This window comes from Urocampus carinirostris, chromosome 1, assembly GCF_059441175.1.
Source record: "Urocampus carinirostris isolate Australia breed hairy pipefish chromosome 1, RoL_Ucar_1.0, whole genome shotgun sequence".
Taxonomy (NCBI): domain Eukaryota; kingdom Metazoa; phylum Chordata; class Actinopteri; order Syngnathiformes; family Syngnathidae; genus Urocampus; species Urocampus carinirostris.
The window spans coordinates 65,671-90,436 of NC_142349.1; the positions used below are offsets into that span (position 1 = coordinate 65,671).

The 24,766-nt window shown below is 40.9% G+C and overlaps 1 long non-coding RNA gene and 1 other non-coding gene across 2 annotated transcripts in view; one reads left to right on the plus strand and one right to left on the minus strand.

The window, feature by feature from the left end:
• Window positions 1-1,289: 1,289 nt before the first annotated feature.
• The window catches only part of LOC148373177 (uncharacterized), a 48,133-nt gene continuing 24,656 nt past the window's right edge, over window positions 1,290-24,766 (minus strand). The window contains exon 2 of the long non-coding RNA XR_015849661.1: window positions 1,290-3,263. This is a non-coding gene — a long non-coding RNA (uncharacterized LOC148373177). The remainder of the gene's footprint in view (window positions 3,264-24,766) is intronic.
• LOC148373178 (5S ribosomal RNA) lies at window positions 20,778-20,896 on the plus strand. Its single transcript, XR_015847428.1, has one exon. It is a non-coding gene; the product is annotated as a 5S ribosomal RNA (ribosomal RNA).

Sequence of the window (24,766 nt, forward strand, 5' to 3'; positions counted from 1 at the left end):
AAAGCCTAAACTAATCACAGAAATCTCAGAATCAGACTGAAAAGATACCCAAAAACTATAAAGTCGGTTAAACGCATCCAAAAGTCTTGTAATTCCACTCATGAATGAAGAAAACCTTTTTTTTAACATTAAAATAAAAATAGAACAAAAAAATAGAACAATAACAATAACTCAACAAAATAATGTTACATAACATGTTCGAAAAGGGGTAGTAAGAAGCAGATGCTTATTTTCCCTACTCCTTAATCTTCCCTATTAAGTACACCAATGATAATGACAACAATAGTAATAATATTAATAATAACAGTTATGATATAACAATAGCAACAATAACAACAAAGTTAACCATAGTTGTAGACGCACTATTCCCAATCTCTCGTATCACTCATACCCCATTTTCTTCATCTCTGAATTCTGCCAGTAATGTTTTTTGTATTTAAATTGAACAAGTGAATAGTTGGACATTGTTTGATCTCGTCTTGTAAATTGTTACAAAGTTTGACTCCACACACACACAGACACACATATACTTTTCCTGGTTGTTCTCACCTTTGGGATTATGAATTTACTACAGCCCCTTAAGTCACAATTTCCCTCTTTCCGAGTGAATAATTTTTGGATGTTTTCTGGCACTGTTTTTGTTGACCTTAAATAGCAGTTGTGCAGTGAAAAAGATTACTAAATCATCCAATTTTAACAATTTGGACAACAGGAATAAAATATTAGTATGATCTCGATATCCTACCCTGTGTGTGGTTCTAATTGCACATTTTTGGACGATAAAAAGGGGCTGTAGTGAACTTTTGTAATTATTGCCCCAGAAACGATCCCCCGCAAACATGGTCTGGTTATATTCAGGAGAGTGAATCCAACCATGTAAAATATTTTCTCCAAAACACACGACAATGCTGACAGATTAAAAAAAGAAAAGAAAAAAAAAGAATCTTGATTTGTTTGACAATCATTGTTGTAATCCATCGGTTTGCCTTCAAAACTCCCCTTTGAAAATAAAGAGAGCTCGTCAGATGACTTCCGGTAGAGCAGTTATCATCTGACCTTTTTAATTGACACCATTCTTGGCCAATTGCCAGGTTTTCTTCACCGTCCTTATCCTGTAACAACCTATGTGGGCCTCTACTGAAAGAAAAAATGTCATGACCAATCTTTAACTAATAGTAATTGATTCCAATGTGGATCGACACATTGGTTAGCTAATGCAATTCCTAATTAAATTTTACACAATTTTCAGAGCAGTATTGAAATCAGAGCCAAAAATAAACATGCACAAATGCAACCCGGGATCCATTTTTATTTGCAAGTATTACACGCAAGTGTGCACAATCATGGATTGACTTCTAGAAACAGAAGCCAAATATTCAAAACTCTCTACAAGGTCTAAAAATTGGCAAAGGTAAAATACATACTGTTTTTTGGGCTGTGAACTGGTCATCTGCAAATGGCCACTTTTGGAAACGCCGAGAACTATCCATAAGAAAAATGTGTAAAGTACAATGTTCAGTTTCTCAGATTTTGATCAAATTTGACATGCTACGCTCATCTGCAAACATTTTATTGCAAAAAAAAATAAAAAATTCAGCTGGGAGTCAAAACTTTATTTCTGTGTGTTACAACTCAGATTACGCAATGTTAGTAGCACTTGCAGTGATATCATTTTGAGAAAAAAAACATCGTAGTGTTACCTTTCAAAAGAGACCAAAACCGTCCATATTCTAAACCAGGGGCGGCGAACACGTTTGACACAAAGAGCCGAAATTTTTAACTGTGAGAGTCAAAGAGCCACACCACGAACTGACCACACAAACACACACAATTAAAAACATATTGTATCCCATAACACACATAACATATCCGTTTTGCTTTGCATTTTGCCATTTTGACCATGAGGGTAACAGTCTGGACATTCATGAAATGTTTACTTAATTTCCCCACATTAAACGTAACCTACACAGATGATTGGCAGTCAGTTATGTGTCGTGAGCAACATAAAAGCAACAGATCTGCTCAATTAATTTCAAAATATTGTTTACTATTTGTTGTTAAGTCTGATGGATTCAAGTGTGTTTTAAGAGGGGGGAAAAACTAAACATGAAACGAGGCAAAGAGCCACAGTATATAGAAAATATAATGAGGCAAAGACACATTTTGATTGGCCAAGAGCCGCATGCGGCTCTAGAGCCGCGTGTTCGCCACCCCTGTGGTGGTTCGAGATGGTGGTTCAATGGTTCAAGAACAGCATTAAATTTTCCTTGGGATTTTAGGCTAATTTTACAGGAATGGCAAGGGGTTAAATAATAGTATGTAGATAGTTTTTTTAACTTTAATAGACAATACTGATTGATGAAATTGGGATTTTACTCTTAGCCACACCACAAGTCAATCTCACCAATCAATCGATTTCATAAACAACTACCAACAAAAACACTGTACATAGACATGCATTGGCAATGTGAGAGGCAGTGTTTGCTATCTAGTATGAGTTTTTGAGTGTGAGTTCAGTCCAGCCTTTTGAGTAAAGGTTCTACCACAAACTGAACAGGCAAAAGGTTTCTCACCAGTGTGTAGTCTTGTGTGTATTTTTAATGCAAATTTGCGGCCGAAGCTTTTACCACAAAATGCGCAGACAAAAGGTTTCTCACCAGTGTGGCTTTGTGTGTGTAATTCGAGGCGCACTTTATAAGAGAATCCTTTGCCACAAACTGAGCAGGCAAAAGGTTTCCCACCAGTGTGGATACTTGTGTGTATTTTCAACTGATCCTCTCGTGAGAACTTCTGTCCACAAAATGAGCAAGCAAAACGTTTATCGCAACGGTGGCTTCTTGTGTGAGATTCTAAGTGCATTCGAAAAGAGAATCTTTGGCCACAATCTAAGCAAGTATAAGGTTTCTTATCAATATGTATTTTGGGGTGTTCTTCAAATTCAGTCCCCAGAGAAGAACATTTTGAGCTTTTTGTAATCAATGTTGCATCACTATTGGACACATCGTTGATAAGCATGTAGTGTGACATCCTGGGTATATCGAACATTGAATCTAAGGAGCCATTTCCTCGATTGTCGCCCTCCGAAAATACACTTGTCAATGAAAATGTGGATATATATCGCTCTTCCTCTTCGTCCTTGATGAATGGTGTGTGTTCTACCTCCTCTTTAGTGCAAGGGTATTCAGGCTCTTCGGTTTTGATTAGAGGAGACGACAGCTGCTCCACTTCCTCTTTAACGTGAGGGCCAACTTCCTCACTATTTGCTGCAAGAAACAAAGAGACAATAAACACGTGGTTATTCTCAGTGGAATAGAACAGAACGGATAACGGGAATTTTCAGCTTTTCGAAATTTTGTCGTAGTAGCATCTAAAAGTTCAATGTTTACCATGAAAGCGGTTTTCAGAAAATGTCACTTGAAAAGATACCCCCTATTAAACCAGCTGTTACTGCAAGCGTAAAGCAGAGAGCACTACTTCACCATAAATAACCAAAGAACAAGCAACATTGTCAATTAAAAAAGGAGCATTGCTCAACATTTTTCTTGATGATGTTCATAGTTTTTCATAAAGAACACATATCGTGTAATTTGCTATGAACTTACCATATAGAAACTACAAAGGAGCTGTAGTTTTTGGTAGTAATTATATATAAGACATTTGCAAAGTAAGTATGGATTGATTGATTAAGTCAAGCGCTAATCTTTATACTGCTTTTTGGAATCATGTTAACCAGAACTGTTAAACCATAATGTAATTTTCAACAAAATAAAGACACTCATAAAAACAGATTTTGTTTGATATTTTTGAAATTGCATCCCATGAGAAAAAAGAAGTCGTTATCTGTGTCTGTTTCTAGAAGCAGGATTTTAGTGGTTATCGGCATAAAAAAAACATTATCGTGCATCCCTGCTTATGTCAGATAAAAACCTGAAGTTTTAATGTAATAATTTGTGTAATTTTCTACTGAAGACCTGATAATAATATAATTTTGTTGTACATTAAATGGAGAGTGTGTTATTTAGCACATCCAAGTATAATAATGATTAATAATGATTAAAAAATATGTATAGGTAAAAAAAAAAAATCAATTTAACGCCCTTTTTTCTTTCCCGAAAAAAGACCTTAAAGTTTGGGTGTGCATCATACACTAAGTTTCCCCATATCTGTGCAATTAGATTGGTCAGTCAAAAAATACACATATCGAATGCAACGAGAACCAAAATCTGTTTTTTCTGCATTATTTTTCATCATGCATCAAGAGTAATGTCTCAGAATTTCACGTGTAAATACAGTTGAAACGAATAACTATCACATAGTCCACTGCCTTCTCTGTAAACACATATTAAATAAACTAATTACCATCTTAAAATGTTGTCCAAATGTAGAGACAATTCTAAAGCATATGTGATGCTGGCCAATAGAAGGCTATTCCAGCCATAAGAATAACATGTCAGGTTTGTGTATCTATTCACTATCAAATAATTACCCAGAACACATCCTATAATTTCCTGTCTCACATCAACTTGTTCAGCATCCTATACACAGTTGTTTTGTACAATACACCAGCATTAAGTAATTCTTGTTTTTTTCCACCTAACCTAAAGGCCAATGTAGAACGGAAGAGCTGGCCACCATCACAGCTACTACACCATCCACACCACCGGGCATGTCGTCGGCATCTTCCACTCCGGCGCCAAACCCCAAATCACCCAGAAAAAAAGGAAGCACGATACACTCCTTGACTTTTTGAAAGAGGAGTCTGCCAGAGTGAAGAAAAGGCATGAGGAAACAGGCCAAAACTGAGCGGTTCCTGATCCTTTTTGGGAAGCTCGTGGACAAATTTCCAGAACAGTGACATCCCTGCAAGTTTCCCTTTGTTTTATAAAAGGAAAATATTTTAAGAACTCAATGAAGTTCCAGTTTGTGTTTTCCAGTTTTATGGAAGTATTGGTATATTTTTGTTACATTTTGTGACACATTATTTATTTACTATTATGTATTTCGGCCCAATGTGTGTTTGTTTTTCTGAAAGTAAAGTATTATTTAACCCAGGGTGATTTGTAGTTGTTTTCTGTCCAACAGTCACATAGTTCACACACTGTATGTCACATCATTATGAAATGAACCACCAAGGTGTTACTCAAAATAAAGACGTTTATTGAATAGTAATGCAGAAAAGCACAGGATGCAAATGTGGGTCTGACTTCCAGAGCCTGAAACATGGCTTTTGGGCAATTCATTCCATATTAACTGTGGACAATTCTGTGTACGGTGGACCTGGGAACACTGAAGACCCGTGACACCACACGGTATGACAGACCGTGGGCCAGCCAGTACACGTAGATCAGGACCTCCAGCCATGGTCCTGTTCCATCTTCAGCAGCTCCTGCAGGGCCCACATGGCCTTCTTGCTCAACCTTAACTCCTGAATGAGTTCTGACTCCACATCGAACCATAAGCACAGGATGGGAACATTCCTGTCCAACCTGTCCATGCTTATGGGACGGCCACTCTGGAACACAACAGATAAGATAAACAATTTAGACATAAATGTGGGCATAGAAAGAAAAAGACAGCTTTTACTGTATGCATGTATGCTCTTTTGTCAATTTATGTAATAACTATCTATCGCGCACCTGGGCCATACACAACTTTCTTGGATGAATTTGCTGAAACTTGTGTCTGAACTAGTAACCCATGCAGACAAAATTATAATTATGGGGGGCTTTAACATTCATATGAACTCCCCACTGAGTTCACTTACTATTGCATTTAGGTCTCTAAATGATGCATTTGGTTTTAATCAAATGGTTGAATTGCCAACCCATAAAGATGGAAACACGCTAGACTTGGTTCTGACTCGAGGAGTTTCAACCTCAAACATTATGGTGTTACCGTGTACTACCGTTATCTCGGATCATTATTTAGTTACATTTGAGGTGCTAGCTAAATGTAGTGTTAAAAAAGCTGAAGGATTTAGCGGACGCAATATAAGCACTGGCACAGTCTCTGAGCTCTTTGAACTCCTTCCTGGAGCAGTTGCGTCCTTTCCTTCATACAATGGCTCAATTGACTCACTCATGAATGAGTTCAATACTATCCCTTAGAGACTTATTGTGATTAAGGGCTATACAAATAAAAATGACTTGACTTGACTAGTGTCCTAGATTCAATAGCGCCCATAAAGCTAAAATCACGTCCTAAAAAACGCACACCTTGATTTACTGATGAAACTAGAACCCTTAAACAAGAATGCAGGAAATTGGAAAGAAAATGGCGCGCTACCAAGCTTGAGGTTTTCCATCAAACCTGGTGTGACAGCTTGTTAAAGTATAAAGCGGCCCTTGCCTCTGCAAAATCGGCCTACCTTTCGAAGGTGATTGCGTCTCAAAAGAACAATCCCAAAGTCCTTTTTGGCACTGTAGCATTGCTTACAAGGCAACAGACTATCGCAGATAGTTCGACGCACTCTGCTCATGACTTAATGGTCTTCTTTACTAAGAAGATTCAATGCATACAGGAAGAAATTGCTAAAGATATTATTAATACCACACATATTAAAGGGCTGAAATCTACAGAGGCACGACAGGGTGTCTGTCCAGGGAAATTGTCCAGTTTTAGTGAACTGTCACTTGATGATCTCAAACAGGTGGTGAATGCGGCCAAACCGACAACTTGCCAGTTCGACCCGCTCCCAGGTTCACTTATTAAAAGTCTTTTTGGCGTCCTTGGACCTTCAGTTCTAAATATTATAAACATATCACTCTCCTCAGGTGTAGTTCCAGCAGCTTTTAAGTCCGCCGTTATTAAACCCACACTGAAACGACCCAACCTTGATCCAGAAATCTTAAGTAATTATAGACCTGTGTCAAACCTACCTTTCCTTTCTAAAGTACTTGAAAAAGTAGTGGCACAGCAGCTGAATGATTTCATATCCGAGAATAACCTTTTTGAATCTATGCAATCAGGATTCAGGGCTAACCACTCTACTGAGACAGCTCTGATCAAGGTAACAAATGATCTACTGGCAATGGATTCTGGCGCTTCATCACTTTTGCTGCTGCTGGATCTTAGTGCTGCTTTTGACACAGTGCACCACAATTTCCTACTAGAACGGTTGGAAAAATGGATTGGTCTCTCAGGAACTAAATTATCCAATTTTAATAATTATGGACTGCAGGAAAAAAATATTAGTTTGATCCCGATACCCTACCCTGTGTATGGTTCCAATTGCAAGTTTTTGGAGGATAAAAAGGGCCTGTAGTGAATCATAAAGCCAAGTGACTTTTTGATTTCCTCAAGTTCCTTGTCCCTGCTCGGCATCTTGAAAATTCCACACTACTTTTGTGGCACCGTCCGCTGATCGCCTCACCCTAGCGTCCTCCTACTCACCGGTTGTTATTTTGCCGGACCTAGTATCCCGGGTCTTTGGTCGCTTTGCAAAGCAGCGCCGCCATGTTTGCCTCCTTACCATGATGCAAATTCAGTTTCAGGGGCCAAACTAGCCAGTCGCCTCCTTTGCCGTGTGTTTTTCCTCGTCGTACGCTCCAGTTTTTCCGCTGCTTCTCGAAAGCAAAACCTTCTTAGCCGAGGGGGCGATGAGAACAGCGAACATAGAAGACACGTCTCTCCCCATGTAGCGCCAACAATGGCTGAACTTGGAAAGCAGGATGAATCGGCGTCCTTCCTGTATTGGTTTTTGGAAGAGGCTCGCCGCGTTTACGCCGACTCCGTGCTTTCTCCTTCAAAACCCTCCAAGAGAAATGTCGCTCCTGCCATCTTCGGAGTCTTTAGCCTCCTGTTCAGTTCGACACAACTCGTATATGCTTGCTAATGCTAACTTGTTGAGGTAGGTTAATGGTTTCACAATGCTATTAATAATTTGCTTAACTAATACCATTTCTATGTCAAAACAATCAGTAGACGTTTTATTTCTACAGTGGTTTAACGTGTCTATTATCTCTTGTTCCATTACTCCACACTTGTTCCATTACTCCATACAAAAACGTGATTTTTGAATGTTTTTTTTTTATCAGTGACTCAAATTGTTTGCGACTGCACTCAGGTAAATTTGAAGCTCGTTCTGGTCCAACATTTACAAAAAAAAACTATTTGAATTCTCCCGGATTTGATTTAAATTATAATCGTCACTGTTCTTGTCAATGAAATAGTTGGGATATGCATTAATCATTTTATTACCTTGAATTATGGTATTTATAATTCCACAAATACATTTAATATTGTATTTGTTCTTATGTAATACAATAGTACTGTATAATTTCTTACTAGCTCTTAGTTTATTACGTGTCAATTTGCTTTTAGACGTTTTAGTTTGGGATTCGGCTTTCTTGGTTCTTAGTTTATCGATATTGCTATACAAGGTGTTTTTTTTCTTGCAAGAATTCCATAAACCCTTAATTATCCCCGGATGCTTTACTGATTTATTGCTTGTATTAATTTGCTTAATTGGACAACTCCTATTATATTCTGTACTGAATATTTCAAAAAATATACCAAAGAAACTATCCAGGTCTTCAGTATCATATATAGTATTGCTGTTCTGTTTAAGTCCTCAGGTGGTAAGGACTTATTGTCTATTAATTTTTTTGTAAATTGATTTTATAGTTGATTTTTGAAGCGTAACCTTAACACTGTAAGGACTGCAGGTGGTCGAAAATATCAAAAATCAATAATCCACTAATGTTTGCAAATTTAATATTATTTGTAAAGATATTGTCAATAAGTGTTGCACTGAGTGAAGTAATTCTACTAGGTCCTACAATAGTTGGGTATAAACTCATTCTGTACATTCTATTAATATAGGCATCAGTGATTTTATGGTTGTTTGGATTCATCAGGTCAATGTTTAAATCTCGATTGATGAAGAGTGTTTTGTTGCTTATAGCTAAATATGTTTTTTAGCCCAATTTGTTAAATTTTCTAGACTTGAGCCCAGTGATCTGTATCCAAGTCAAGTCAACTTCAACCCTCTATTATAACAGGGGGCAGTGTTCTCGTTTGCACGCGTCCCTGCGTCCTCGACGCATCATTTTTCCTGGGGAAGCATAGTCTCAAATCAACGTGCGTCCCCGGGACGCAACCTTTTTGACACAAAATTGTCTTACCCAATTACTTTTTTTTTAACAAAGATTTACCGCACTCCAAACTTATCGTCAGGTAGATCCGCCATTGTTGTTTTGGTCTCGCGGTTCAAGTTCAAGTGGAACGCACTTTATTGGATATTTTAAACTTTAACAAGTAAAAAACGAAAAAGTGGGTGTGCAAAATTATTCAGCCTCTTTATTGTCAGTGCAGGAAACTATAGAAGTTCAGTGAGGATCTCTGAATGATTCAATGTTGATCTAAATGACTAACGATAATAAATGGAATCCACCTGTGTGTAATCAAGTCTCTGCATAAATGCACCTGTACTGTGATAGTCTCAGGGGTCTGTTTAAAGCACAGAAAGCATCATGAAGAACGAGCAACACACCAGGCAGGTCCCAGATACCGTTGTGGACAAGTTTAAAGCTGGATTTGGATACAAAAAGATTTCTCAAGCTTTATACATCCCAAGGAGCACTGTGCAAGCAATAATATTGAAATGGAAGGAGGATCAGACCACTGCAAATCTACCAAAATAGGGCCGTCCCCCTAAACTTTCAACTCATACAAGGAGAAAACTGATCAGAGATGCAGCCAACACGCCCATGATCACTCTGGATGAACTGCAGACGTCTACAGCTGAGGTGGGAGAATCTGTACATAGGACAACAATCAGTCATATACTGCACAAATCTGGCCTTTACGCAAGAGTGGCAAGAAGGGAGCCATAAAAAGTGTTGTTTAAAGTTTGCCACAAGCCACCTGGGAGACACATCAAACACGTGGAAGAAGAAGCTCTGGTCAGATGAGACATTGCAAGACTATATGTTTGGCGTAAAAGCAGCACAGCTCATCACCCTCAACACACCATCCCCAGAGTCAAACATGGTGGTGGCAGCATTATGGTTTGGGTCTGCTTTACTTCAGCAGGGACAGGGAAGATGGTTAAAATTGATGGGAAAATGGATGAAGCCAAATACAGGACTATTCTGGAAGAAAACCCGATGGAGTCAAGGAAACAACTAAAAACTGCTGTTCAAACGCTTTTCATCCAACCTCACTGAGCTCGAGCTGTTTTGCAAGGAGGAATGGGGAAAAATATCAGTTTCTCGATGTGCAAAACAGATAGGGACATACCCAAAGCCACTTGCAGCTGTAATCGCAGCAAAAGGTAAGTATTAACTCAATAGGGTTGAATAACCCACTTTTTCGTTTATAATTTGTTAAAAAAGTTTAAAATATCCAATAAAGTGTGTTCCACTTCATGATTGTGTCCCACTTATTGTTGGTGTTTCACAAGAAATTACAATTTTATATCTTCATGTTTGAAGTCTGAAATGTGGCAAAAGGTCACAAAGTTCAAGGGGGTCAAATTGTTTCGCAAGCCACTGTAGTCCCACTCCACCCCGGTCTACTGGCTCCCGCAACCAAGTTATAGGTGACTCCATCATCCGTAACATAAAGCTTAGCACCCCAGCCACGGTTATGTGTATTTCTGGGGCCAGAGCACCAGACATTGAGGCTAATTTGAGGGAGATGACATGCAAACCTAGATACCAGGACAGGGCAAGCTACACCGATATAGTCATTCACGTCGGCTCTAATGATACTAGGATGAGGCAATCTGGGATTACAAAGAAAAATATTGCTAGGACCTGTAATCTCGCCACAAAGATGAGTCGGCATCAAGTAATTTTTCTCTGGCCCCTTGCCTGCGAGAGGCAATGATGAGAGGTTTAGCAGACTAGTCTTGGTCACCCGGTGGCTGGCAAGTTTCTGTAGTCAGCAGGGGATTTGGGTATGTGGATAACTGGCCCCCTTTCTGGGGCCGACCTGACCTGCTGAGGAGAGACGGCCATCACCCTAACTGGGAAGGTGCTCTCACTCTTTCTAAAAATATAGAGAACTGTTTAAGTCTTCCATGACAGGGTACACTAGTGCAGGCTAGGTCACAGGTGATCAATGAGCCTGTGACCACAGGAGTGGAGTCTGTATTGCTAGAGCTAACTAGCGCTATGTTAGATTCACACAATTCACATAGTTTTTGTAGTTTAGAGCGTTCCATTGCCTGCACCATACACCCTGATCTGTACTCTACGAAAGAATCTTCTTCTGTGCTTCTTACGTCTGATTCTACCTTGTTAGGTGAGGAGGGAGGAGAAACATTATTTTCTACTGCTATTCATCCTATTACTCCACCTGTCAACAATATTCCTATAGTATGGAATTCGGGCCGCACTTGCCGCCATGCAAGACACGAGACCCGGGACTGGCAGCATAATCTTGTGGAGGTTACCACTAAGGTTCAAAACTCGGTAAAGGGTTCAGCCCGGTCCACAGTGCTGAAGCTTTGTCTTCTGAATATTAGATCACTAGCTTCAAAAGCTTTACTTGTCAATGACCCTATTAGTGCTCACAATCTTAACTTAATTGGCCTTTGTGAGACCTGATTAAAACCAAACGAGTTTGTGGTGCTAAATGAGGCTTTTCCCTCTAACTTTGCGAGTTGGCAGGATCATGCAAAAAAGTGGCGGTGTTGCTCTTATATCAGAAAGTATGCTGAAATGTACTCTCGGTACCTCTACTGTTTTTAAAACGTTTGAAGTACTTGTTAAGAGGTCGTTAAAATCACCACCAATTTATGTAGTGTATCGCCCACCTGGAACATTTCCAATTTTTTTTGATGAATTTTTAGAACTATTAACAGATAATGTTGTAGTTATTGGTGATTTAATGTTCACATAAACTCCCCATCTAATCCACTTGTGGTTGCTTTTAAGTCACTGACTGATACATTTGGTTTTAATCAAATAGTTCATGTGCCGACTCATAAAGATGGGAATACTCTAGACCAGGGTCAGTCAATGTAAATGGTCTGCATTTATATAGCGCTTTTCAAGTCAATGAAGACCTCCCAAAGCGCTTTACAATGTGCTTCACACTTTTCCTTTTTACATACTAACAGATAGCAGCGTCAGCCATGAAAGGCAACTACCCGCTATCAGGGGCATTACGCATTCAGTGTCTTGCCCAAAGACACTTCGACATATAATACGGAGGAGCCGGGAATCGAACCTGCGACCTCTTGATCCCAAGACGAGCGCTCCACCTCCTGAGCCAATGTCGCCCAATCAACCATTCTTCATCAACAATGAACTACAATCACAAAACAAGTGATATGGACAGCTACCAAACCATTCACCAATGAAATTGCAGAAAATATCAAATCCACACAAGATTTCTGCCAGTCCCTCCTCTTGACGTTAAACACTTCTGGCTGACATGGGGATGTGTTTTACTCTTGATTTTGATTGTCTATTTGTTAGGCAAGCCACCGAACAAAACTTCCGAGCTCAAAAACAACGCTTCGTATTAAGTAAAAGATTTTCCATGCTTGCTATGTAGTGAGCAATGGCGTTTTTAGAAATGACAGTGGTTTTCAGGATCTGTGTTTGTTTGCCGTAACCTGGACACAGCGCGTTTTAATGTCTCCGCCTTGTCAGACTCGTCCTTGAATTCATGTTCATGATTCGTTACGTATTGACGTTTAATACTTGATGTGTGAGGTACAACACTCTCAAGGCATAATGCACAAAGAGCATGGTCATTTTTTGCACAAGGCCCCAGTCATTTGCCCACGCTGGCTGAAAAGAACAACATTTTTTGCTGGAAAAGCAGTCATGATTCATTCGGTTATCGGGCGCCTGTGTTTCGTTGACTGGGTTACAACACGGATCTTTCCCCCTCTCCTCGGCACCGCACAGACACACGGTCACAAACGGAGCAGAGGAGGAGGGGCGCGACCGTAAAGCCTCTAAAAAACACGCCGCACAACTGAAAATGTCTAAATTTCAGGTAAATGCGCGAAAAACAAAAAATCATTATTATTTTGCCGTACGCTCGCGTACCACTGGGTAACCCCTCGCGTGCCACTGCTGTAATTACTCGTCATCATTCATGCAATGTTTGTGTTGCGTCTGCTACAAGCCACGTGAACTCTTTCCACGATGCTTTTAATGTACGTTTACGTTTTGCAGCGTCATAAATTTTAGCTTCTTTTGAATCTTTCTTCTGGGACTGAGGTTTTGGCTTGATTCCTAACCACTTATCCATTTTTCTTGTGTTCTCTGTTGCGTGTATTTTGGAAAATGAAATGCAAATGCACGACCTTATAACGCTCGGGAGAGTCCGGAAGCACGAAGTTATTTGATGCAGGCTTCTGATTGGTTGCCGAGTATGCAAATCGCCAAACGAACCGAAATTTCCAAACCAAACAAAGATTTTGAAATCGGAATAAAGCAAAAGTTTGATTTTTTAAAAAAAAACAACCTTTTTTTCCCTTGGGGCGGAGACGTTTTGTAAGTTGTACGCCCGACGTAAAAGATGCACGCCCCGGGCATCCGGACAGACGTTATTTCAAACACTGGTCTAACAAAGTTGGTCAGTAGGGTCAAACGAACTACTTGCTTTCTTGATCCGTTTCTGGCTATACTGGTGAAAGATCTGTTTGGGATCTCATGACCTTCAGTTTTAAATATGATTAATATATCGCTATCCTCGGGTATTGTTCCGGTAGCCTTTGAGTCTGCTGTCATTAAACCTACGCTTAAGCGACCTAACCTTGACCTGGAAAGTGTAGGCAATTATAGGCGAGTGTCATATCAGCCATTTTTTGCAAAATTACTTGAAAAGGTCGTTGCACAGCAGCTTAATGACCGGAAAATAATCTTTGAGACTGTCCAGTCAGCATTTAGAGAAAATCACTCTCCTGAGATAGCCCAGGCTAAAGTAACCAATGATCTCCTCTTTGCAAATGATTCTGGTGCCTCGTCAATGTTACTGCTGCTGGATCTCAGCGCTGCTTTTGATACTGTGGCCCAAAACATGGTATTTGTTCGTCTGGAATGCATCGGTATCTTGGGGACTGTACTCTCGTGGTTTAGGTCCTACCTGTCAGACAGGACGCAATGCGTTAACTACGGCAATCTGACCTCTAGCCATTCTGATGTCCCCTGTGCCGTTCCATGGGGCTCTGTATTTAGCCCCCTTCTTTTTAGTATTTATATGCTTCCGCTAGGTGATATTATCTGCAAGTATAATAGTTTCCATTGCTATGCAAATGACATTCAACTGTATCTGCCACTGGAGATTTCTGGACGGTTAAATTGTAGAAATCTGGAGGCCTGGCTTACTGAGATTCAAAGATGGATGTCACTTAATTTTTTGCGCCTTAACCCAGGTGTTTGGGCATTTGGGTTGGCCATGGTCCAAAAAATGTTGTGTGTGTTTTTGCTCCGTTTTCCCTTTTTATTTTCTTTGTTTTTGTATGTGTTTGTCTTGCTGTCGGTCTCCCCTCTAGAGGGATATGACCAGGATAGGTAGATAGATAAACCCAGAAAAAAAAACTGAAATGTTGATTGTTGGTCCAGCTCATTGTCGTGAGTGGTTTTCAAACACTGAACCTAGACAAATGTAATATCACCCATAGTGATTCGGTCAAAAATCTACATGTTATATTTTATCCCAATCTATTGTTTCAGTTACACATGAAAAATATGACCTTCCACCTCCGTAATATTGCATGATTTGTTCGATGCTGTCCCAATTAGATGCAGAGGTTCTAATTCATGCGTTTATTACTTCTCGGCTTGATTTACTATCATGTATTGCTTTCTGGTCTCCCGATGTCTAGCATCTAATGTTTGCTGCTGGTTCAGAATGCGGCAGCGAGACCCGTGCCTAAGACAAAAAAGTTTGACCATATTACTCCTGTAATGGCCAACTTGCACTGGCTCCCAGTCCACCTAAGATGTGACTTTTTGCTTTACTTCCGGCGCCATCACGAATGGCAGCCACTCCAGCAGCTCCCGTGTTATTTTCGCTACTTTTGTGATTTATTTATTTATTTATTTATTTATTTATCTATTTTTTTGCTTACTTTATCAGTGCCTTGCAACACTTGGATTACTTTCTATCCTATGGATATGGGTTTCAACTTGCAAAAATACGTATATTCAAGAAACCTACTCCTCGACCTGAAGAACTCTCGAGCCGGCTCGGTCCCCCTTATACCTAACGAGGTGAGGCGACCCTACCGGGGTTGCAGAGCTGGTGCTAAGGTAAAGGCTAAGCGGCTAGCGGTGAAGTGGCGATATAAGCCCACGGTACCGTCCATAATCATGGGGAATGTCAACTCCCTACCGAATAAGATCGACGAACTGGCTGTGCTTGTGAAAGACATCAAAGCATACAGGGAGTGCAGCTTGCTTTGCTTTACGGAAACGTGGCTTACGCCTAGCATCACGGACGCTAACATCGCGCTAAACGGCTTCTGCGCTGTTCAGGCTGACAGAGGGACAAAAGTCAGTGGGAAGCGCAAAGAAGGGGGACTGGCTATCTACGTGAACACGAGGTGGTGTAACCCCGGGCATGTAAAAACAAAGCTTTCTATCTGCTGCCGTGATGTCGAACTTTTGGCTGTAAGTCTTCGTCCCTACTACATGCCCAGAGAGTTCGGACACGCCATTGCTGTCATTGTTTACATCCCACCGCGCGCTGATGCGGAAGTAGCGTGTGACGTCATCCACTCCGCGGTGGCAAAACTTCAAACAAAATACCCGGAGGCTGCAATGTTAATCTCTGGGGACTTCAACCACGTGACTCTTGATAAGACACTGCCCTCTTTCGTCCAGTATGTGAACTGCAAGACCAGGGGAAATAGGACTATTGACCTTCTGTATGCGAATATCAAAAATGCTTACAGCGCTAAACCACTGCCTGCCCTTGGAAAAGGAGACCACAACCTCATTCTGCTTAAACCACAGTACAAACCAAAAGTGAGGAGGCTACCAACAACCACACGCTCTTTTAGAAAATGGTCCACCGAGGCAGAGCAGGCTCTGAGAGACTGCTTTGGATGTACGGACTGGGATGTCCTGCTAGGGTCCAGCAGTGGGGACATTGAGGAGATGGCAAACTGCACTACTAACTACATTAAGTTCTGCATGGACAATGTTGTTCCTATAAAGACTGTACGCTGCTATGCCAACAACAAGCCCTGGATCACGAGCGACATCAAGTGCCTTCTGAACCAAAAGAAGAGGGCCTTTCAAAATGGTGATCATCAGGAGCTAAAACGAGTACAGAAGGAGCTCAAAGTCCAGCTCCGGAAAGGGAAAGAGCAGTACAGGAGGAAGTTGGAGAAAAAGCTGCAGAACAACAACATGAAGGAGGTGTGGGAAGGGATGAAAACAATTACTGGCTGCAGCACCAAGCAGGGTGTGGCTGTGGATATAGATGTGGGGCGAGTCAACCAGTTGAACAACTTTTTCAACAGGTTTGACCACTCAGCCTCATCCTCACCCCTGAGTAATGCAGCTGTCCTTCCCCCTCCCCCTCTGGACACTAGCATGGAAGACATCCCCCCACTAAAAATAACTTCAGCCCAGGTGTGTGGAGAGCTGAGAAGGCTACGAGCCAGCAAGGCAGCTGGTCCGGATGGAGTATCCCCCCGACTGCTGAAAGCCTGTGCGTCTGAGCTGGGAGACCCTCTACAGCGCATCTTCAACCTGAGCCTTGAACAGGGGAGGGTCCCTCAGCTGTGGAAAACATCCTGCATCATCCCAGTCCTAAAGAAATCAAGACCTGAGGAACTCAACGACTTCAGGCCGGTCGCCCTGACATCACATGTGATGAAGACCATGGAGCGGCTGCTGCTGCGCCACCTGAGGCTACAGGTCCGTCACGCCATCGACCCACTGCAATTTGCTTACCAGGAGAAGGTGGGAGTGGAGGATGCTATAGTATACATGTTACACCGATCCCTCTCTCACCTGGATAGGGCGAAGGGGGCTGTGAGGATTACATTTTTGGACTTCTCCAGTGCCTTCAATACCATACAGCCTCTGCTACTGAGTAGGAAACTGACAGAGATGGGAGTTAGCTCACAACTTGTAGAATGGATTACTGACTACCTGACAGGCAGACCCCAGTATGTGAAACAGGGGGGCTGTACATCGGACACTGTGGTTAGCAGCACAGGATCTCCGCAGGGGACTGTTCTCTCTCCGTTCCTATTCACTCTATATACATCGGACTTTAAGTACAACTCTGAGTCCTGCCATGTGCAAAAGTTTGCCGACGACACTGCGATCGTGGGATGTATCAGAAACGGGCAGGAGGAGGAGTACAGGAAATTGATTCAGGACTTTGTCCGATGGAGCGACGCAAACCACCTGCACCTAAACACCACCAAGACCAGAGAGATGGTGGTGGACTTCAGGAGAACCAGAACTCACCCGGTTCCTGTAACCATCAAGGGAGAATGTGTAGAATTTGTCCAGACCTACAAATACCTGGGTGTGCAGCTGGACAACAAACTGGACTGGACTGCCAACACAGAAGCTCTATGTAGGAAAGGGCAAAGCCTACTTTACTTCCTCAGAAGGCTGGCCTCCTTCAACATCTGCAAAAAGCTCCTGAAAATATTCTATGAGACAGTAGTGGCAAGCGCCCTCTTCTATGCGGCAGCGTGTTGGGGAGGCAGCGTCAAGAAGAAGGATGCCTCTCGTCTCAATAAACTGGCTAGGAAAGCGAGCTCAGTTGTGGGCAAAGAGCTGGACAGCCTAACAACAGTAGCTGAGAGACGAGCACTGAAAAAGCTGAGGTCAATCATGGACAATCCATCGCATCCACTACACAGCATTATCTCCAGACAGAAGAGCAGTTTCAGCGACAGACTGCTGTCACTGTCTTGTACTACGGACAGACTGAAGAGATCTTTTCTTCCTCATGCCATGAGGCTCTTTAACTCCACCCGGCAGAGTGAAGGCCCACATTAAACCACACCACCTACATTGGATATTACCGAATCTTACTGCAATATGTATTCTGTGTAGCACTATTTAGTTACTCAATATAACACGCTACAGTGGGCATTTGCACGTCACACTGGGTATTTGTATATTGTATTCTTTTGGCTTTATTATTGTACTGTTCTCAGCTCAGGGATGCTGCTGGAAATGTGAATTTCCCTTAGGGGATGAATAAAGTATCTATCTATCTATCTATCTACTTTAAGGTTCTTTTACTAACATACAAATATTTGCATGGACTTGTGCCCTCTTATCTCTCAGATTTGGTTTCCCCCTAAGTTACTGCACAGAGCCTCCGCTCTGAAAATGCCGGTCTACTTGTGACTCCCGAGAGCCAAAAAGAAGTGTGCAGGCTCGAGAGCGATCTCCAATCCGGGTCCCAGTGCTGTGGAATGCTCTGTGCCTCCAGAGATAAGATCTGCAACCTCAGTGGAAGTTTTTAAATCTAGACTTAAGACACATTTCTATTCAAAAGCGTATGTTTGATGCCCACCTCATATTTTGTATTGTCCTGTCTTTTTCCGACTGTTTGGCCGGTGGTGACACTCGGGAGAAGGACGATTTGAGATGAGTCAGCGAACCACCGTCTTACCTAAAGCATGTCAACACCTGCATTGACCAGCCGGCAGAGATAGGAAGCTGCGTCGTCGCTGTTATGGACTTTTTGGACAAATTTCGACATGTTATCTATTGTTCTGTTTTATTGATGTTTACTATGTTTGTATACTGTTACCCAGTGCTAAATCTATTACAACCTGGTCATCCTGAAAGGGGGATTACCACCCTTTTCAAGGTTTCTTTTTTCCTCACGCTGAGGTTTTGAGTTTTTCCTTGCCCACATGTTGGTTTAAAATCAGGCGACGGTGAAATTATAACCCTGTGCAGTCCTTTGAGACATTTTTGTGATTAAGGGCTATACAAATAAATGTGACTTGACTGACTTGATTTGACATGTTCTGTATTTTATTTTGTTTCTTTAAGAATCTAGCTCTGATATTGTTCAGTCTCAATGGAAGAGGGTGACAATCTTAAATCGTGTCAATGTTCAGTTAGATGTTTTTAGCTGTTAGGAACGTCACCACCAGTTCTTCCGTAGTTTGCCTCCAACTCGCTGTGGTTCACCTCGTTGCAGAGGCTGGTAGCTGCTGCCTTTTGCATACGAACGGGGTTTGATCTTCAGCCCAGTCACAATGAAATAATTCATTCTTAAATACTGCTCCAGGTCGAGCTCGGTTATTTTTCCGTCTCTTTCCACAGCACGCATCCTCAGCTCTTTCACCTTCATCAACAGATCAAGTATCATATATTTTTTTTATAAAAGTAATTTAATTTGTTTACAAGAAAGTCCAGTGATTTTTTTAATATCCTGCGTCTCGTCCGATTATCTTCTTGTTTTTTTTTTACCTCACTGTGAGAGTGTGAAACTGGAGTGTCATGTCCAATTTCGTTGTCACAATATGTTAACCCATTTTGTAACAATGACAATAAAGGTAAATTCTATTCTATACAATCTTTATTTGGCCACTTAATCTTTGCAATTTGACACAATGAGTGTGTCAGCGGTTATGCCAGTTAACTAGGCCTATGCCCGCTTGATCAAGTAATTTGTATATATATTAAACAACATGAGGCTCACCTAGAGGAATCTATGATTGTCCGTCATCTTATGGCTAAAGGGTAATACTAACAAAACCAAAAACTTGTTAATGTCTGGGCAAAATAAGATAAGAAAAAATGTGTAGCTTAGTCACTTTGAGTCTGTCTAGTTTCTGTTCTTCCTTGTGCTTTGAAGCACTTGTTTTTGGTTGTACTACCTAATACAGCTACATCTAGGGGTCAAAAAATACCCAGCAATCACAAAAGCAGTGGTATTGATATGAAATACTGTAAATCACCACATTACGATATGAGTGTTACACTAAACTAAATTTAAAACTCATATCTTTCATTTGATCTTTTTACTCGCCGATACGATACCTTAAAATAGTACAGAATCTGCATTGGAACAATGCTAGTTATTTTTTAGTTTAATTAGATGGCTAACTGAAGTGTATTATACATTAAACTTCTGTCTCAATTACCATGTTTGATGTGCTTTATCATTGCCAGTGTTAGGAATGACGCCGTTATAAATAACGCTGTTACGAAACAGCGTTCAAAGATGTAAAGATATTCTCTGACTGAAGACTCCTATTACCCCCTACAGTTTCTCCTTTGTTAATGACAAATGCGACTTTCTCTTGTCAACAATGTCCTTTATTCTTTCGTTTGATACAACTTTCCTTGTCATATACATAAACATAGTTAGTTAGTATCAAACCACTTGCATTATTTATTTGTGTCTACTATTTTCCTTCTGGACTGATCAATCATTACCTATATCAATTAATTGAAAAACGACCATTTAAAGCGAAAATTAAAATATGTTTTGAGTATTTCGTACTTCATGATAAATGCAAGGCATAATATGAGACTATTTGTGTTGGAAACAGTAAGAATTTACCTGCTGACGAAATTGGTAACCACCAAACTAGATCCTGAATTAAATAAATATGATTTAGACCAATTTCTCTACAGCCTCTTCCACAACGTCATCTTTACTGATGGTCAAAAGCAGTGCGTTACTTTGTCAAGTACAAATCAGCTGGTTGTTTCGTGTTAAAGCTATGTCAGCGTGTGCATTCTTCTTATGCGTAAGAAAGAAAAGCAGGGCATTCTTGGTCGGCCTTTCAACATATTTATTCACCCACAATATGCTAACGTGAACACGGCTATCATTTTTACCTTACACGACAGTCATCTTACGGCCATACTACCCTGAATACGCCCGATCTCGTCCGATCTCGGAAGCTAAGCAGGGTCGGGCCTGGTTAGTACTTGGATGGGAGACCGCCTGGGAATACCAGGTGCTGTAGGGCGAAAATGCGGCGGGTCCGAAATGCCGTATTTTGAAGTCGAGTCGAAGTTTTTGTTTTGTTTTACTCAATAATTGAACTGAGTTTTTGATTTATTTGATATGGCGCCTAGAAAGGCTGTTTCTAAACCATGTTTTTGCGGTGCCGTGGACCATGGAGCAATGATCCAGTGCAGTCACTGCAAACACTATATTCACTATGAGTGCTCTGGACTGTCAGTTCAGGACCTAAACCTCGCGATACAGGATAAGCAAGCTACTTACATCTGCAAGTCCTGCGTCCCCGGCTTATCCGCTGATGATAAGGATTCTTACGCCTCTCTGAGTAGCTCTGGAACGGTGTTCACCTACGTGGATAGCACTCCGGTGCCTCTATCCGGGTCGTCTGGGCCGTGCGGTGCCCTGAACTCTGCTGATTTGGTCTCCACTGTCCGTGAAACCGTGAAGGCCATGGTACCAACTTTGGTCCGAGAGATCATGACACAGATGATGCCAGAAGTTGCCAGAATGTCGACTAGCCTAATGGACGAAATGCTAGCAAAGGAGGCTAGGAAGCATAATCTCGTGGTGGTTGGAGCAAAGACACATCGAGAAAATGGAGAAGCTGTCCAGGATACCCAGCTCTTTCAGGAAGTCGCCGAAGCAGTCCCGGGAGTAGAGAAACAGGACATTCTGGAAGTTTTTTGTGATGGAAGGCTGAGGAATGATGGTAAACCCAGGATTGTGAAGATCCGATTCCGGAATACAAGATCAAGGCTGGCGTTTCTCCGTGGATTCAATCGGGTGAAAAGTACCTTCCCGACGTTGTCTTCTGGATTTGTTCATCCAGATATGACACCAAAAGAAAGGGAACGCGACAGGGAACTACAGGACAAACTTAAGCGCCGTCAGGACGAAGGTGAAGTAAACATTATTATACGGGACGGGAAAATTATTGTCAAGCCGGGAAATGCCTAAGGTCGCCTTCGCCTTTATTGAACAGCCCCTTGATTCATCTCATTAATGCCCAATGTTTGACTTCTAAGGCAGATGACTTGGTCTCGTACATCAATTTCTACACCCCTGATATTTTGGCAATTACAGAAACTTGGTACTCCGCTGGTGACACAGGGCCAACTATAGCAAAATATCAAACCATTAGAACTGACCAAAAGAATGCTCAACATGGAGGAGTTTTGCTCATGATTTCTCATTATATATCTGTGCTTTCTGTCTCTAACTATCAATTTGATAGAATTGAGGTATTGAGTTGTGATATTCTTATTTCTGGGGTGAAGCTGAGAATAGTGCTTGTATATCGCTCTGGTCTGAGCTCTTTTCAGGCCAACGTCGCTATGTTCGAACATCTGAATTCTATTTTTGATACTAAATTGCAAATTCTACTTATGGGTGATTTTAACTTTCCTGACCTTCACCACAGTTTTCTTCAAAATTCTGATACTAATCTAACTTCAATGTTCAAAAACTTGGTTTCAAATGCAGGTTTCTTTCAGCATGTCGATAAACCAACCAGGGGTCGAACGTATTAGACCTTCTGACGGTACCGTTGCTACAGATAATGCTGACAATGTCCGTATATTAAATGATCAGTATGCCAGTGTTTTTGGTCGTGACAATGGGGTTTCACCTGACTTTCCCAGCAGAACTTCAGCTGTTCTAAATTCTGTGGAACTTTCAAAGGAGTTAATTCATAGATACTTGATAAAACTTCCCAGCAAATTTTCAGCCGGCCCTGACAAAATTCCAAATTTCTTGCTTAAAAAGCTAGCTGACTTTTTATGTGAACCATTATTTTACCTGTTCTCTAGATCTTTTGAGGATTCACAGCTGCCTGAGGACTGGCTTAGTGCTAATGTCATACCGATTTTTAAAGGGGGGAGCACAACAAGTGCAGCCAACTATAGACCAGTTAGCTTGACTAGCTGCGTCTGTAAAGTGTTTGAGAAAATTATCTCAGATGCCATATGGAAATTTATACAGGAGCACAATCTCTTTACGTTTAAACAACATGGGTTTAGGTCCGGACATTCTACCATGACTAACTTAATAGCTCATTTGAATAATATTACCAGTATGTTTTTTGTTCACAATATGGCTGGTCATGTTGTTTACTTAGACTTTTGCAAGGCTTTTGATAAAGTGTCTCATAACAAGCTTTTACAAAAACTGAAATGCTATGGTATTAGGGGAAAACTGCTTGAATGGATAACAGCATATTTGTGAAATCGTAAACAATGCGTAAAAATTGATGATGTTCTTTCAGCGTGGTCGGAAGTTTGTAGTGGGGTACCGCAGGGCTCAGTACTAGGACCATTATTATTTCTGTTTTTTGTGAACGACCTACCTGAGGCCATTCAAAGTAGTGACATCTTAATTTTTGCCGATGATGCTAAACTGTCGGCTTTCTTACCAAAAACCCAGGTGACAGGAACAATTGATTCTCTCCAAAATGACATTAAATCAGTTTTTCTTTGGTCCGAAAAGTGGCAACTGCAATTGTCATCTCATAAATGCTTAGCACAGTCGTTTTTACATGGTTCTGTTCCGCTGTTTAACATTAATGATCATGATTTGCATGTTGTTACTGAACATAAGGATCTGGGTGTCACTCTTACTTCAAACTTAAAGTTTATCACGCATATCGCCAAAATTACCAACAAAGCCAATAACATAGCATCAAACATTTACAGAAACTTTTACAACAAGAACTCAGCATTCTTAGTTCGAATGTTTTGCGTTTATGTTAGACCCGGGTTAGAATATAACAGTGTTGTGTGGAACCCTTACTTACTCAAGGACATTAACCTACTGGAAGGAGTTCAACAACGGTATACGAAGCGGATACCTGGGATGCACAGCTTGTCATATCCGGAAAGACTACAAAGACTGAACTTGGACTTTTTGGAGCTCCGTAGAATTCGATTTGATTTAATTTTTGTGTTCAAAGTACTGCATGGAATGATCGATGTGCCTTTTGATCAATTTTTTGAGTTCTGTCGTGTTGATGGTTTACGTGGTCACAGATATAAGTTACGGGTGCCTAGACCTACCAGCAACTTGCACGGAAACTTTGTTTCTTTCAGGATACCAAAAATTTGGAATTTTTTGCCTTATATTAGTGCAAATACGGTGCAAACCTTTAAGCAAAGGTTGGCAGAAACAGATCTGTCAAATTTCCTTAGGGGAGGGGGCGTAAGGTGACCATATTTGGCCATGCTCACTCTCAGCATTAGTTTTTCTTTTTGTGTCATGTTTTGATTAATGTATCCAACAATACCTTCAATAAACATTTCATTTCATTTCATCTAAAAATTAAACAAAGCAATGTGTTCTGTTGTGTACACAATGGAGAACATCCTACCGTAATATCACGAGTAAGAGCGCTATTAAATTAGCAATACACAGTGTTCATTTTACCTCTGAAAAGTGATGGGTCCCGGGGACTCGCATGTTCAAAAATCTCTGGGTCCCAACAGATATCTATGGTCCCCAAAATTTAGTGTTATATTGAAATTGTAAATCGGCGACAAATATATAATGTAAATCTATATATTCATTCAGCATTTGCTCTCTGCACTATTGTACTTACAGCGTTATGTTACAGTGTTAATGTTACTGTTTACCTGACTTGTTAACCTGAATGCCCATTTTGCACATCTGGTTAGCTACTCCTCTTGCACTATCGGCACTATGGTATGGCAAAATACTATACGTAGCCATAATACAATACAACTTTTACTTATATCTGTACATTCGAGGAAACTGTGCGGGTCAGATGTATCGACATTTCGTTCTGTATACACGTGTACTAGAATGACAATAAAGTAGATCTGAATCTGAATCTGAGTTTTAATCATCACCGTTTATTGATAAT